This window comes from Sminthopsis crassicaudata, chromosome 3 (genome assembly GCF_048593235.1).
Source record: "Sminthopsis crassicaudata isolate SCR6 chromosome 3, ASM4859323v1, whole genome shotgun sequence".
NCBI lineage: Eukaryota > Metazoa > Chordata > Mammalia > Dasyuromorphia > Dasyuridae > Sminthopsis > Sminthopsis crassicaudata.
Genome location: NC_133619.1, coordinates 647,886,319 through 647,902,791, shown reverse-complemented (window position 1 = coordinate 647,902,791; position 16,473 = coordinate 647,886,319).

Genomic DNA, 16,473 nt, shown 5'->3' with positions numbered 1-16,473 from the left:
CTGCCTTACAGAGGTCACACCTGCCAATAGAGGTCGCATGGCTCCACTCAGGGAAGCCAACCTTACAGAGGTCATACCTCGCCACTCTGGTCACATGGCTCCACTCATGGAAGCCAATCTACAGAGGTCATACCTCGCCACACTGGTCACATGTCTCCACTCAGGGAAGCCCCACTTACAGAGGTCATACCTCACCACACTGGTCATATGGGTCCACTCAGGGAAACCTTACTTACAGAGTTCACACCTCGGCACAGGGCACTCATGATTGCACAGATGGTAAAACCCTTAGAGAGTTCACACCAAGCTACCGAGTTCAGAAAATGCCACAGATTACCCACCGTGCAACAGGGGTCACATGGCTCCACTCAGGAAAGCCACCCTTAAAGAGGTCACACTTCGCCACACTGGTCACATGGTTCCACTCAGGGAAGCCCCTCTTACAGAGGTCACACATCAACATGGATGTCACATAGCTCCACTCATGGAAGAACCTCTTACAGAGGTCACACATCGCAACAGAGGAAACATGTCTCCACTCAGGGAAGCCTGCCTTACAGAGGTCACACCTGCCAATAGAGGTCGCATGGCTCCACTCAGGGAAGCAAACCTTACAGAGGTCATACCTCGCCACTCTGGTCACATGGCCCCACTCAGGGAAGCCAATCTACAGAGGTCATACCTCGCCACACTGGTCACATGGCTCCACTCAGGGAAGCTCCCCTTACAGAGGTCACACCTCAATAAACTGGTCACATGGCTCCACTCATGGAAGAACCTCTTACAGAGGTCACACCTCAAGAAAGAAGTCACATGGCTCCACTCAGGGAAGCCAATCTACAGAGGTCATACCTCGCCACACTGGTCACATGTCTCCACTCAGGGAAGCCCCACTTACAGAGGTCACACCTCAACAAAGAAGTCACATGGCTCCACTCAGGGAAGCCAATCTACAGAGGTCATACCTCGCCACACTGGTCACATGTCTCCACTCAGGGAAGCCCCACTTACAGAGGTCCGATCTCAACATTGATGTCACATGGCTCCACTCATGGAAAAACCTCTTACAGAGGTCACACCTCGCAACAGAGGTCACATGGCCCCACTCAGGGAAGCCTGCTTTACAGAGGTCACACCTGCCAATAGAGGTCGCATGGCTCCACTCAGGGAAGCCAACCTTACAGAGGTCATACCTCGCCACTCTGGTCACATGGCTCCACTCATGGAAGCCAATCTACAGAGGTCATACCTCGCCACACTGGTCACATGTCTCCACTCAGGGAAGCCGCCATTACAGAGGTCACACCTCAATAAACTGGTCACATGGCTCCACTCAGGGAAGCTCCCCTTACAGCGGTCACACCTCAATAAACTGGTCACATGGCTCCACTCATGGAAGAACCTCTTACAGAGGTCACACCTCGCAACAGAGGTCACATGGCCCCACTCAGGGAAGCCCCCCTTACAGAGGTCTTACCTCGCCACACTGGTCACATGGCTCCACTCAGGGAAGCCCCACTTACAGAGGTCATACCTCACCACACTGGTCATATGGGTCCACTCAGGGAAACCTTACTTACAGAGTTCACACCTCGGCACAGGGCACTCATGATTGCACAGATGGTAAAACCCTTAGAGAGTTCACACCAAGCTACCGAGTTCAGAAAATGCCACAGTTTACCCACCGTGCCACAGGGGTCACATGGCTCCACTCAGGGAAGCCTGCCTTACAGAGGTCACAACTGCCAATAGAGGTCGCATGGCTCCACTCAGGGAAGCAAACCTTACAGAGGTCATACCTCGCCACTCTGGTCACATGGCCCCACTCAGGGAAGCCAATCTACAGAGGTCATACCTCGCCACTCTGGTCACATGGCTCCACTCAGGGAAGCCAATCTACAGAGGTCATACCTCGCCACACTGGTCACATGGCTCCACTCAGGGAAGCTCCCCTTACAGAGGTCACACCTCAATAAACTGGTCACATGGCTCCAGTCATGGAAGAACCTCTTACAGAGGTCACACCTCGCACAGAGGTCACATGGCTCCACTCAGGGAAGCCAACCTTACAGAGGTCATACCTCGCCACTCTGGTCACATGGCCCTACTCAGGGAAGCCAATCTACAGAGGTCATACCTCGCCACACTGGTCACATGTCTCCACTCAGGGAAGCCCCACTTACAGAGGTCACACCTCAACAAACTGGTCACATGGCTCCACTCAGGGAAGCTCCCCTTACAGAGGTCACACCTCAATAAACTGGTCACATGGCTCCACTCATGGAAGAACCTCTTACATAGGTCACACCTCGCAACAGAGGTCACTTGGCCCCACTCAGGGAAGCCCCCCTTACAGAGGTCTTACCTCGCCACACTGGTCACATGGCTCCACTCAGGGAAGCCCCACTTACAGAGGTCATACCTCACCACACTGGTCATATGGGTCCACTCAGGGAACCCTTACTTACAGAGTTCACACCTCGGCACAGGGCACTCATGATTGCACAGATGGTAAAACACTTAGAGAGTTCACACCAAGCTACCGAGTTCAGAAAATGCCACAGATTACCCACCGTGCCACAGGGGTCACATGGCTCCACTCAGAAAAGCCACCCTTATAGAGGTCACACTTCGCCACACTGGTCACATGGCTCCACTCAGGGAAGCCCCTCTTACAGAGGTCACACATCAACATGGATGTCACATGGCTCCACTCATGGAAGAACCTCTTACAGAGGTCACACATCGCAACAGAGGTCACATGTCTCCACTCAGGGAAGCCTGCCTTACAGAGGTCACACCTGCCAATAGAGGTCGCATGGCTCCACTCAGGGAAGCCAACCTTACAGAGGTCATACCTCGCCACTCTGGTCACATGGCCCCACTCAGGGAAGCCAATCTACAGAGGTCATACCTCGCCACACTGGTCACATGTCTCCACTCAGGGAAGCCCCACTTACAGAGGTCACACCTCAACAAAGAAGTCACATGGCTCCACTCAGGGAAGCCAATCTACAGAGGTCATACCTCGCCACACTGGTCACATGTCTCCACTCAGGGAAGCCCCACTTACAGAGGTCCGATCTCAACATGGATGTCACATGGCTCCACTCATGGAAAAACCTCTTACAGAGGTCACACCTCGCAACAGAGGTCACATGGCCCCACTCAGGGAAGCCTGCTTTACAGAGGTCACACCTGCCAATAGAGGTCGCATGGCTCCACTCAGGGAAGCCAACCTTACAGAGGTCATACCTCGCCACTCTGGTCACATGGCTCCACTCATGGAAGCCAATCTACAGAGGTCATACCTCGCCACACTGGTCACATGTCTCCACTCAGGGAAGCCGCCATTACAGAGGTCACACCTCAATAAACTGGTCACATGGCTCCACTCAGGGAAGCTCCCCTTACAGCGGTCACACCTCAATAAACTGGTCACATGGCTCCACTCATGGAAGAACCTCTTACAGAGGTCACACCTCGCAACAGAGGTCACATGGCCCCACTCAGGGAAGCCCCCCTTACAGAGGTCTTACCTCGCCACACTGGTCACATGGCTCCACTCAGGGAAGCCCCACTTACAGAGGTCATACCTCACCACACTGGTCATATGGCTCCACTCAGGGAAGCCAATCTACAGAGGTCATACCTCGCCACACTGGTCACATGTCTCCACTCAGGGAAGCGCTACTTACAGAGGTCACACCTCAATAAACTGGTCACATGGCTCCACTCAGGGAAGCTCCCCTTACAGAGGTCACACCTCAATAAACTGGTCACATGGCTCCAGTCATGGAAGAACCTCTTACAGAGGTCACACCTCGCACAGAGGTCACATGGCTCCACTCAGGGAAGCCAACCTTACAGAGGTCATACCTCGCCACTCTGGTCACATGGCCCTACTCAGGGAAGCCAATCTACAGAGGTCATACCTCGCCACACTGGTCACATGTCTCCACTCAGGGAAGCCCCACTTACAGAGGTCACACCTCAACAAACTGGTCACATGGCTCCACTCAGGGAAGCTCCCCTTACAGAGGTCACACCTCAATAAACTGGTCACATAGCTCCACTCAGGGAAGCTCCCCTTACAGCGGTCACACCTCAATAAACTGGTCACATGGCTCCACTCATGGAAGAACCTCTTACAGAGGTCACACCTCGCAACAGAGGTCACATGGCCCCACTCAGGGAAGCCCCCCTTACAGAGGTCTTACCTCGCCACACTGGTCACATGGCTCCACTCAGGGAAGCCCCACTTACAGAGGTCATACCTCACCACACTGGTCATATGGGTCCACTCAGGGAAACCTTACTTACAGAGTTCACACCTCGGCACAGGGCACTCATGATTGCACAGATGGTAAAACCCTTAGAGAGTTCACACCAAGCTACCGAGTTCAGAAAATGCCACAGATTACCCACCGTGCCACAGGGGTCACATGGCTCCACTCAGGGAAGCCTGCCTTACAGAGGTCACACCTGCCAATAGAGGTCGCATGGCTCCACTCAGGGAAGCAAACCTTACAGAGGTCATACCTCGCCACTCTGGTCACATGGCCCCACTCAGGGAAGCCAATCTACAGAGGTCATACCTCGCCACTCTGGTCACATGGCTCCACTCAGGGAAGCCAATCTACAGAGGTCATACCTCGCCACACTGGTCACATGGCTCCACTCAGGGAAGCTCCCCTTACAGAGGTCACACCTCAATAAACTGGTCACATGGCTCCACTCATGGAAGAACCTCTTACAGAGGTCACACCTCAAGAAAGAAGTCACATGGCTCCACTCAGGGAAGCCAATCTACAGAGGTCATACCTCGCCACACTGGTCACATGTCTCCACTCAGGGAAGCTCCACTTACAGAGGTCCGATCTCAACATGGATGTCACATGGCTCCACTCATGGAAAAACCTCTTACAGAGGTCACACCTCGCAACAGAGGTCACATGGCCCCACTCAGGGAAGCCTGCCTTACAGAGGTCACACCTGCCAATAGAGGTCGCATGGCTCCACTCAGGGAAGCCAACCTTACAGAGGTCATACCTCGCCACTCTGGTCACATGGCTCCACTCATGGAAGCCAATCTACAGAGGTCATACCTCGCCACACTGGTCACATGCTTCCACTCAGGAAAGCCGCCATTACAGAAGTCACACCTCAATAAACTGGTCACATGGCTCCACTCAGGGAAGCCCCTCTTACAGAGGTCACACATCAACATGGATGTCACATGGCTCCACTCATGGAAGAACCTCTTACAGAGGTCACACATCGCAACAGAGGTCACATGTCTCCACTCAGGGAAGCCTGCCTTACAGAGGTCACACCTGCCACTAGAGGTCGCATGGCTCCACTCAGGGAAGCCAACCTTACAGAGGTCATACCTCGCCACTCTGGTCACATGGCCCCACTCAGGGAAGCCAATCTACAGAGGTCATACCTCGCCACACTGGTCACATGTCTCCACTCAGGGAAGCCCCACTTACAGAGGTCAGATCTCAACATGGATGTCACATGGCTCCACTCATGGAAAAACCTCTTACAGAGGTCACACCTCGCAACAGAGGTCACATGGCCCCACTCAGGGAAGCCTGCCTTACGGAGGTCACACCTGCCAATAGAGGTCACATGGCTCCACTCAGGGAAGCCAACCTTACAGAGGTCATACCTCGCCACTCTGGTCACATGGCTCCACTCATGGAAGCCAATCTACAGAGGTCATACCTCGCCACACTGGTCACATGTCTCCACTCAGGGAAGCCCCACTTACAGAGGTCACACCTCAATAAACTCGTCACATGGCTCCACTCAGGGAAGCTCCCCTTACAGAGGTCACACCTCAATAAACTGGTCACATGGCTCCACTCATGGAAGAACCTCTTACAGAGGTCACACCTCGCAACAGAGGTCACATGGCCCCACTCAGGGAAGCCCCCCTTACAGAGGTCTTACCTCGCCACACTGGTCACATGGCTCCACTCAGGGAAGCCCCACTTACAGAGGTCATACCTCACCACACTGGTCATATGGCTCCACTCAGGGAAGCCAATCTACAGAGGTCATACCTCGCCACACTGGTCACATGTCTCCACTCAGGGAAGCGCTACTTACAGAGGTCACACCTCAATAAACTGGTCACATGGCTCCACTCAGGGAAGCTCCCCTTACAGAGGTCACACCTCAATAAACTGGTCACATGGCTCCAGTCATGGAAGAACCTCTTACAGAGGTCACACCTCGCACAGAGGTCACATGGCTCCACTCAGGGAAGCCAACCTTACAGAGGTCATACCTCGCCACTCTGGTCACATGGCCCTACTCAGGGAAGCCAATCTACAGAGGTCATACCTCGCCACACTGGTCACATGTCTCCACTCAGGGAAGCCCCACTTACAGAGGTCACACCTCAACAAACTGGTCACATGGCTCCACTCAGGGAAGCTCCCCTTACAGAGGTCACACCTCAATAAACTGGTCACATGGCTCCACTCATGGAAGAACCTCTTACATAGGTCACACCTCGCAACAGAGGTCACTTGGCCCCACTCAGGGAAGCCCCCCTTACAGAGGTCTTACCTCGCCACACTGGTCACATGGCTCCACTCAGGGAAGCCCCACTTACAGAGGTCATACCTCACCACACTGGTCATATGGGTCCACTCAGGGAACCCTTACTTACAGAGTTCACACCTCGGCACAGGGCACTCATGATTGCACAGATGGTAAAACACTTAGAGAGTTCACACCAAGCTACCGAGTTCAGAAAATGCCACAGATTACCCACCGTGCCACAGGGGTCACATGGCTCCACTCAGAAAAGCCACCCTTATAGAGGTCACACTTCGCCACACTGGTCACATGGCTCCACTCAGGGAAGCCCCTCTTACAGAGGTCACACATCAACATGGATGTCACATGGCTCCACTCATGGAAGAACCTCTTACAGAGGTCACACATCGCAACAGAGGTCACATGTCTCCACTCAGGGAAGCCTGCCTTACAGAGGTCACACCTGCCAATAGAGGTCGCATGGCTCCACTCAGGGAAGCCAACCTTACAGAGGTCATACCTCGCCACTCTGGTCACATGGCCCCACTCAGGGAAGCCAATCTACAGAGGTCATACCTCGCCACACTGGTCACATGTCTCCACTCAGGGAAGCCCCACTTACAGAGGTCACACCTCAACAAAGAAGTCACATGGCTCCACTCAGGGAAGCCAATCTACAGAGGTCATACCTCGCCACACTGGTCACATGTCTCCACTCAGGGAAGCCCCACTTACAGAGGTCCGATCTCAACATGGATGTCACATGGCTCCACTCATGGAAAAACCTCTTACAGAGGTCACACCTCGCAACAGAGGTCACATGGCCCCACTCAGGGAAGCCTGCTTTACAGAGGTCACACCTGCCAATAGAGGTCGCATGGCTCCACTCAGGGAAGCCAACCTTACAGAGGTCATACCTCGCCACTCTGGTCACATGGCTCCACTCATGGAAGCCAATCTACAGAGGTCATACCTCGCCACACTGGTCACATGTCTCCACTCAGGGAAGCCGCCATTACAGAGGTCACACCTCAATAAACTGGTCACATGGCTCCACTCAGGGAAGCTCCCCTTACAGCGGTCACACCTCAATAAACTGGTCACATGGCTCCACTCATGGAAGAACCTCTTACAGAGGTCACACCTCGCAACAGAGGTCACATGGCCCCACTCAGGGAAGCCCCCCTTACAGAGGTCTTACCTCGCCACACTGGTCACATGGCTCCACTCAGGGAAGCCCCACTTACAGAGGTCATACCTCACCACACTGGTCATATGGGTCCACTCAGGGAAACCTTACTTACAGAGTTCACACCTCGGCACAGGGCACTCATGATTGCACAGATGGTAAAACCCTTAGAGAGTTCACACCAAGCTACCGAGTTTAGAAAATGCCACAGATTACCCACCGTGCCACAGGGGTCACATGGCTCCACTCAGGGAAGCCTGCCTTACAGAGGTCACACCTGCCAATAGAGGTCGCATGGCTCCACTCAGGGAAGCAAACCTTACAGAGGTCATACCTCGCCACTCTGGTCACATGGCCCCACTCAGGGAAGCCAATCTACAGAGGTCATACCTCGCCACTCTGGTCACATGGCTCCACTCAGGGAAGCCAATCTACAGAGGTCATACCTCGCCACACTGGTCACATGGCTCCACTCAGGGAAGCTCCCCTTACAGAGGTCACACCTCAATAAACTGGTCACATGGCTCCACTCATGGAAGAACCTCTTACAGAGGTCACACCTCAAGAAAGAAGTCACATGGCTCCACTCAGGGAAGCCAATCTACAGAGGTTATACCTCGCCACACTGGTCACATGTCTCCACTCAGGGAAGCCCCACTTACAGAGGTCCGATCTCAACATGGATGTCACATGGCTCCACTCATGGAAAAACCTCTTACAGAGGTCACACCTCGCAACAGAGGTCACATGGCCCCACTCAGGGAAGCCTGCCTTACAGAGGTCACACCTGCCAATAGAGGTCGCATGGCTCCACTCAGGGAAGCCAACCTTACAGAGGTCATACCTCGCCACTCTGGTCACATGGCTCCACTCATGGAAGCCAATCTACAGAGGTCATACCTCGCCACACTGGTCACATGCTTCCACTCAGGAAAGCCGCCATTACAGAAGTCACACCTCAATAAACTGGTCACATGGCTCCACTCAGGGAAGCCCCTCTTACAGAGGTCACACATCAACATGGATGTCACATGGCTCCACTCATGGAAGAACCTCTTACAGAGGTCACACATCGCAACAGAGGTCACATGTCTCCACTCAGGGAAGCCTGCCTTACAGAGGTCACACCTGCCACTAGAGGTCGCATGGCTCCACTCAGGGAAGCCAACCTTACAGAGGTCATACCTCGCCACTCTGGTCACATGGCCCCACTCAGGGAAGCCAATCTACAGAGGTCATACCTCGCCACACTGGTCACATGTCTCCACTCAGGGAAGCCCCACTTACAGAGGTCAGATCTCAACATGGATGTCACATGGCTCCACTCATGGAAAAACCTCTTACAGAGGTCACACCTCGCAACAGAGGTCACATGGCCCCACTCAGGGAAGCCTGCCTTATGGAGGTCACACCTGCCAATAGAGGTCACATGGCTCCACTCAGGGAAGCCAACCTTACAGAGGTCATACCTCGCCACTCTGGTCACATGGCTCCACTCATGGAAGCCAATCTACAGAGGTCATACCTCGCCACACTGGTCACATGTCTCCACTCAGGGAAGCCCCACTTACAGAGGTCACACCTCAATAAACTCGTCACATGGCTCCACTCAGGGAAGCTCCCCTTACAGAGGTCACACCTCAATAAACTGGTCACATGGCTCCACTCATGGAAGAACCTCTTACAGAGGTCACACCTCGCAACAGAGGTCACATGGCCCCACTCAGGGAAGCCCCCCTTACAGAGGTCTTACCTCGCCACACTGGTCACATGGCTCCACTCAGGGAAGCCCCACTTACAGAGGTCATACCTCACCACACTGGTCATATGGCTCCACTCAGGGAAGCCAATCTACAGAGGTCATACCTCGCCACACTGGTCACATGTCTCCACTCAGGGAAGCGCTACTTACAGAGGTCACACCTCAATAAACTGGTCACATGGCTCCACTCAGGGAAGCTCCCCTTACAGAGGTCACACCTCAATAAACTGGTCACATGGCTCCAGTCATGGAAGAACCTCTTACAGAGGTCACACCTCGCACAGAGGTCACATGGCTCCACTCAGGGAAGCCAACCTTACAGAGGTCATACCTCGCCACTCTGGTCACATGGCCCTACTCAGGGAAGCCAATCTACAGAGGTCATACCTCGCCACACTGGTCACATGTCTCCACTCAGGGAAGCCCCACTTACAGAGGTCACACCTCAACAAACTGGTCACATGGCTCCACTCAGGGAAGCTCCCCTTACAGAGGTCACACCTCAATAAACTGGTCACATAGCTCCACTCAGGGAAGCTCCCCTTACAGCGGTCACACCTCAATAAACTGGTCACATGGCTCCACTCATGGAAGAACCTCTTACAGAGGTCACACCTCGCAACAGAGGTCACATGGCCCCACTCAGGGAAGCCCCCCTTACAGAGGTCTTACCTCGCCACACTGGTCACATGGCTCCACTCAGGGAAGCCCCACTTACAGAGGTCATACCTCACCACACTGGTCATATGGGTCCACTCAGGGAAACCTTACTTACAGAGTTCACACCTCGGCACAGGGCACTCATGATTGCACAGATGGTAAAACCCTTAGAGAGTTCACACCAAGCTACCGAGTTCAGAAAATGCCACAGATTACCCACCGTGCCACAGGGGTCACATGGCTCCACTCAGGGAAGCCTGCCTTACAGAGGTCACACCTGCCAATAGAGGTCGCATGGCTCCACTCAGGGAAGCAAACCTTACAGAGGTCATACCTCGCCACTCTGGTCACATGGCCCCACTCAGGGAAGCCAATCTACAGAGGTCATACCTCGCCACTCTGGTCACATGGCTCCACTCAGGGAAGCCAATCTACAGAGGTCATACCTCACCACACTGGTCACATGGCTCCACTCAGGGAAGCTCCCCTTACAGAGGTCACACCTCAATAAACTGGTCACATGGCTCCACTCATGGAAGAACCTCTTACAGAGGTCACACCTCAAGAAAGAAGTCACATGGCTCCACTCAGGGAAGCCAATCTACAGAGGTCATACCTCGCCACACTGGTCACATGTCTCCACTCAGGGAAGCCCCACTTACAGAGGTCCGATCTCAACATGGATGTCACATGGCTCCACTCATGGAAAAACCTCTTACAGAGGTCACACCTCGCAACAGAGGTCACATGGCCCCACTCAGGGAAGCCTGCCTTACAGAGGTCACACCTGCCAATAGAGGTCGCATGGCTCCACTCAGGGAAGCCAACCTTACAGAGGTCATACCTCGCCACTCTGGTCACATGGCTCCACTCATGGAAGCCAATCTACAGAGGTCATACCTCGCCACACTGGTCACATGCTTCCACTCAGGAAAGCCGCCATTACAGAAGTCACACCTCAATAAACTGGTCACATGGCTCCACTCAGGGAAGCCCCTCTTACAGAGGTCACACATCAACATGGATGTCACATGGCTCCACTCATGGAAGAACCTCTTACAGAGGTCACACATCGCAACAGAGGTCACATGTCTCCACTCAGGGAAGCCTGCCTTACAGAGGTCACACCTGCCACTAGAGGTCGCATGGCTCCACTCAGGGAAGCCAACCTTACAGAGGTCATACCTCGCCACTCTGGTCACATGGCCCCACTCAGGGAAGCCAATCTACAGAGGTCATACCTCGCCACACTGGTCACATGTCTCCACTCAGGGAAGCCCCACTTACAGAGGTCAGATCTCAACATGGATGTCACATGGCTCCACTCATGGAAAAACCTCTTACAGAGGTCACACCTCGCAACAGAGGTCACATGGCCCCACTCAGGGAAGCCTGCCTTACGGAGGTCACACCTGCCAATAGAGGTCACATGGCTCCACTCAGGGAAGCCAACCTTACAGAGGTCATACCTCGCCACTCTGGTCACATGGCTCCACTCATGGAAGCCAATCTACAGAGGTCATACCTCGCCACACTGGTCACATGTCTCCACTCAGGGAAGCCCCACTTACAGAGGTCACACCTCAATAAACTCGTCACATGGCTCCACTCAGGGAAGCTCCCCTTACAGAGGTCACACCTCAATAAACTGGTCACATGGCTCCACTCATGGAAGAACCTCTTACAGAGGTCACACCTCGCAACAGAGGTCACATGGCCCCACTCAGGGAAGCCCCCCTTACAGAGGTCTTACCTCGCCACACTGGTCACATGGCTCCACTCAGGGAAGCCCCACTTACAGAGGTCATACCTCACCACACTGGTCATATGGCTCCACTCAGGGAAGCCAATCTACAGAGGTCATACCTCGCCACACTGGTCACATGTCTCCACTCAGGGAAGCGCTACTTACAGAGGTCACACCTCAATAAACTGGTCACATGGCTCCACTCAGGGAAGCTCCCCTTACAGAGGTCACACCTCAATAAACTGGTCACATGGCTCCAGTCATGGAAGAACCTCTTACAGAGGTCACACCTCGCACAGAGGTCACATGGCTCCACTCAGGGAAGCCAACCTTACAGAGGTCATACCTCGCCACTCTGGTCACATGGCCCTACTCAGGGAAGCCAATCTACAGAGGTCATACCTCGCCACACTGGTCACATGTCTCCACTCAGGGAAGCCCCACTTACAGAGGTCACACCTCAACAAACTGGTCACATGGCTCCACTCAGGGAAGCTCCCCTTACAGAGGTCACACCTCAATAAACTGGTCACATAGCTCCACTCAGGGAAGCTCCCCTTACAGCGGTCACACCTCAATAAACTGGTCACATGGCTCCACTCATGGAAGAACCTCTTACAGAGGTCACACCTCGCAACAGAGGTCACATGGCCCCACTCAGGGAAGCCCCCCTTACAGAGGTCTTACCTCGCCACACTGGTCACATGGCTCCACTCAGGGAAGCCCCACTTACAGAGGTCATACCTCACCACACTGGTCATATGGGTCCACTCAGGGAAACCTTACTTACAGAGTTCACACCTCGGCACAGGGCACTCATGATTGCACAGATGGTAAAACCCTTAGAGAGTTCACACCAAGCTACCGAGTTCAGAAAATGCCACAGATTACCCACCGTGCCACAGGGGTCACATGGCTCCACTCAGGGAAGCCTGCCTTACAGAGGTCACACCTGCCAATAGAGGTCGCATGGCTCCACTCAGGGAAGCAAACCTTACAGAGGTCATACCTCGCCACTCTGGTCACATGGCCCCACTCAGGGAAGCCAATCTACAGAGGTCATACCTCGCCACTCTGGTCACATGGCTCCACTCAGGGAAGCCAATCTACAGAGGTCATACCTCACCACACTGGTCACATGGCTCCACTCAGGGAAGCTCCCCTTACAGAGGTCACACCTCAATAAACTGGTCACATGGCTCCACTCATGGAAGAACCTCTTACAGAGGTCACACCTCAAGAAAGAAGTCACATGGCTCCACTCAGGGAAGCCAATCTACAGAGGTCATACCTCGCCACACTGGTCACATGTCTCCACTCAGGGAAGCCCCACTTACAGAGGTCCGATCTCAACATGGATGTCACATGGCTCCACTCATGGAAAAACCTCTTACAGAGGTCACACCTCGCAACAGAGGTCACATGGCCCCACTCAGGGAAGCCTGCCTTACAGAGGTCACACCTGCCAATAGAGGTCGCATGGCTCCACTCAGGGAAGCCAACCTTACAGAGGTCATACCTCGCCACTCTGGTCACATGGCTCCACTCATGGAAGCCAATCTACAGAGGTCATACCTCGCCACACTGGTCACATGCTTCCACTCAGGAAAGCCGCCATTACAGAAGTCACACCTCAATAAACTGGTCACATGGCTCCACTCAGGGAAGCCCCTCTTACAGAGGTCACACATCAACATGGATGTCACATGGCTCCACTCATGGAAGAACCTCTTACAGAGGTCACACATCGCAACAGAGGTCACATGTCTCCACTCAGGGAAGCCTGCCTTACAGAGGTCACACCTGCCACTAGAGGTCGCATGGCTCCACTCAGGGAAGCCAACCTTACAGAGGTCATACCTCGCCACTCTGGTCACATGGCCCCACTCAGGGAAGCCAATCTACAGAGGTCATACCTCGCCACACTGGTCACATGTCTCCACTCAGGGAAGCCCCACTTACAGAGGTCAGATCTCAACATGGATGTCACATGGCTCCACTCATGGAAAAACCTCTTACAGAGGTCACACCTCGCAACAGAGGTCACATGGCCCCACTCAGGGAAGCCTGCCTTACGGAGGTCACACCTGCCAATAGAGGTCACATGGCTCCACTCAGGGAAGCCAACCTTACAGAGGTCATACCTCGCCACTCTGGTCACATGGCTCCACTCATGGAAGCCAATCTACAGAGGTCATACCTCGCCACACTGGTCACATGTCTCCACTCAGGGAAGCCCCACTTACAGAGGTCACACCTCAATAAACTCGTCACATGGCTCCACTCAGGGAAGCTCCCCTTACAGAGGTCACACCTCAATAAACTGGTCACATGGCTCCACTCATGGAAGAACCTCTTACAGAGGTCACACCTCGCAACAGAGGTCACATGGCCCCACTCAGGGAAGCCCCCCTTACAGAGGTCTTACCTCGCCACACTGGTCACATGGCTCCACTCAGGGAAGCCCCACTTACAGAGGTCATACCTCACCACACTGGTCATATGGCTCCACTCAGGGAAGCCAATCTACAGAGGTCATACCTCGCCACACTGGTCACATGTCTCCACTCAGGGAAGCGCTACTTACAGAGGTCACACCTCAATAAACTGGTCACATGGCTCCACTCAGGGAAGCTCCCCTTACAGAGGTCACACCTCAATAAACTGGTCACATGGCTCCAGTCATGGAAGAACCTCTTACAGAGGTCACACCTCGCACAGAGGTCACATGGCTCCACTCAGGGAAGCCAACCTTACAGAGGTCATACCTCGCCACTCTGGTCACATGGCCCTACTCAGGGAAGCCAATCTACAGAGGTCATACCTCGCCACACTGGTCACATGTCTCCACTCAGGGAAGCCCCACTTACAGAGGTCACACCTCAACAAACTGGTCACATGGCTCCACTCAGGGAAGCTCCCCTTACAGAGGTCACACCTCAATAAACTGGTCACATGGCTCCACTCATGGAAGAACCTCTTACATAGGTCACACCTCGCAACAGAGGTCACTTGGCCCCACTCAGGGAAGCCCCCCTTACAGAGGTCTTACCTCGCCACACTGGTCACATGGCTCCACTCAGGGAAGCCCCACTTACAGAGGTCATACCTCACCACACTGGTCATATGGGTCCACTCAGGGAACCCTTACTTACAGAGTTCACACCTCGGCACAGGGCACTCATGATTGCACAGATGGTAAAACACTTAGAGAGTTCACACCAAGCTACCGAGTTCAGAAAATGCCACAGATTACCCACCGTGCCACAGGGGTCACATGGCTCCACTCAGAAAAGCCACCCTTATAGAGGTCACACTTCGCCACACTGGTCACATGGCTCCACTCAGGGAAGCCCCTCTTACAGAGGTCACACATCAACATGGATGTCACATGGCTCCACTCATGGAAGAACCTCTTACAGAGGTCACACATCGCAACAGAGGTCACATGTCTCCACTCAGGGAAGCCTGCCTTACAGAGGTCACACCTGCCAATAGAGGTCGCATGGCTCCACTCAGGGAAGCCAACCTTACAGAGGTCATACCTCGCCACTCTGGTCACATGGCCCCACTCAGGGAAGCCAATCTACAGAGGTCATACCTCGCCACACTGGTCACATGTCTCCACTCAGGGAAGCCCCACTTACAGAGGTCACACCTCAACAAAGAAGTCACATGGCTCCACTCAGGGAAGCCAATCTACAGAGGTCATACCTCGCCACACTGGTCACATGTCTCCACTCAGGGAAGCCCCACTTACAGAGGTCCGATCTCAACATGGATGTCACATGGCTCCACTCATGGAAAAACCTCTTACAGAGGTCACACCTCGCAACAGAGGTCACATGGCCCCACTCAGGGAAGCCTGCTTTACAGAGGTCACACCTGCCAATAGAGGTCGCATGGCTCCACTCAGGGAAGCCAACCTTACAGAGGTCATACCTCGCCACTCTGGTCACATGGCTCCACTCATGGAAGCCAATCTACAGAGGTCATACCTCGCCACACTGGTCACATGTCTCCACTCAGGGAAGCCGCCATTACAGAGGTCACACCTCAATAAACTGGTCACATGGCTCCACTCAGGGAAGCTCCCCTTACAGCGGTCACACCTCAATAAACTGGTCACATGGCTCCACTCATGGAAGAACCTCTTACAGAGGTCACACCTCGCAACAGAGGTCACATGGCCCCACTCAGGGAAGCCCCCCTTACAGAGGTCTTACCTCGCCACACTGGTCACATGGCTCCACTCAGGGAAGCCCCACTTACAGAGGTCATTCCTCACCACACTGGTCATATGGGTCCACTCAGGGAAACCTTACTTACAGAGTTCACACCTCGGCACAGGGCACTCATGATTGCACAGATGGTAAAACCCTTAGAGAGTTCACACCAAGCTACCGAGTTTAGAAAATGCCACAGATTACCCACCGTGCCACAGGGGTCACATGGCTCCACTCAGGGAAGCCTGCCTTACAGAGGTCACACCTGCCAATAGAGGTCGCATGGCTCCACTCAGGGAAGAAAACCTTACAGAGGTCATACCTCGCCACT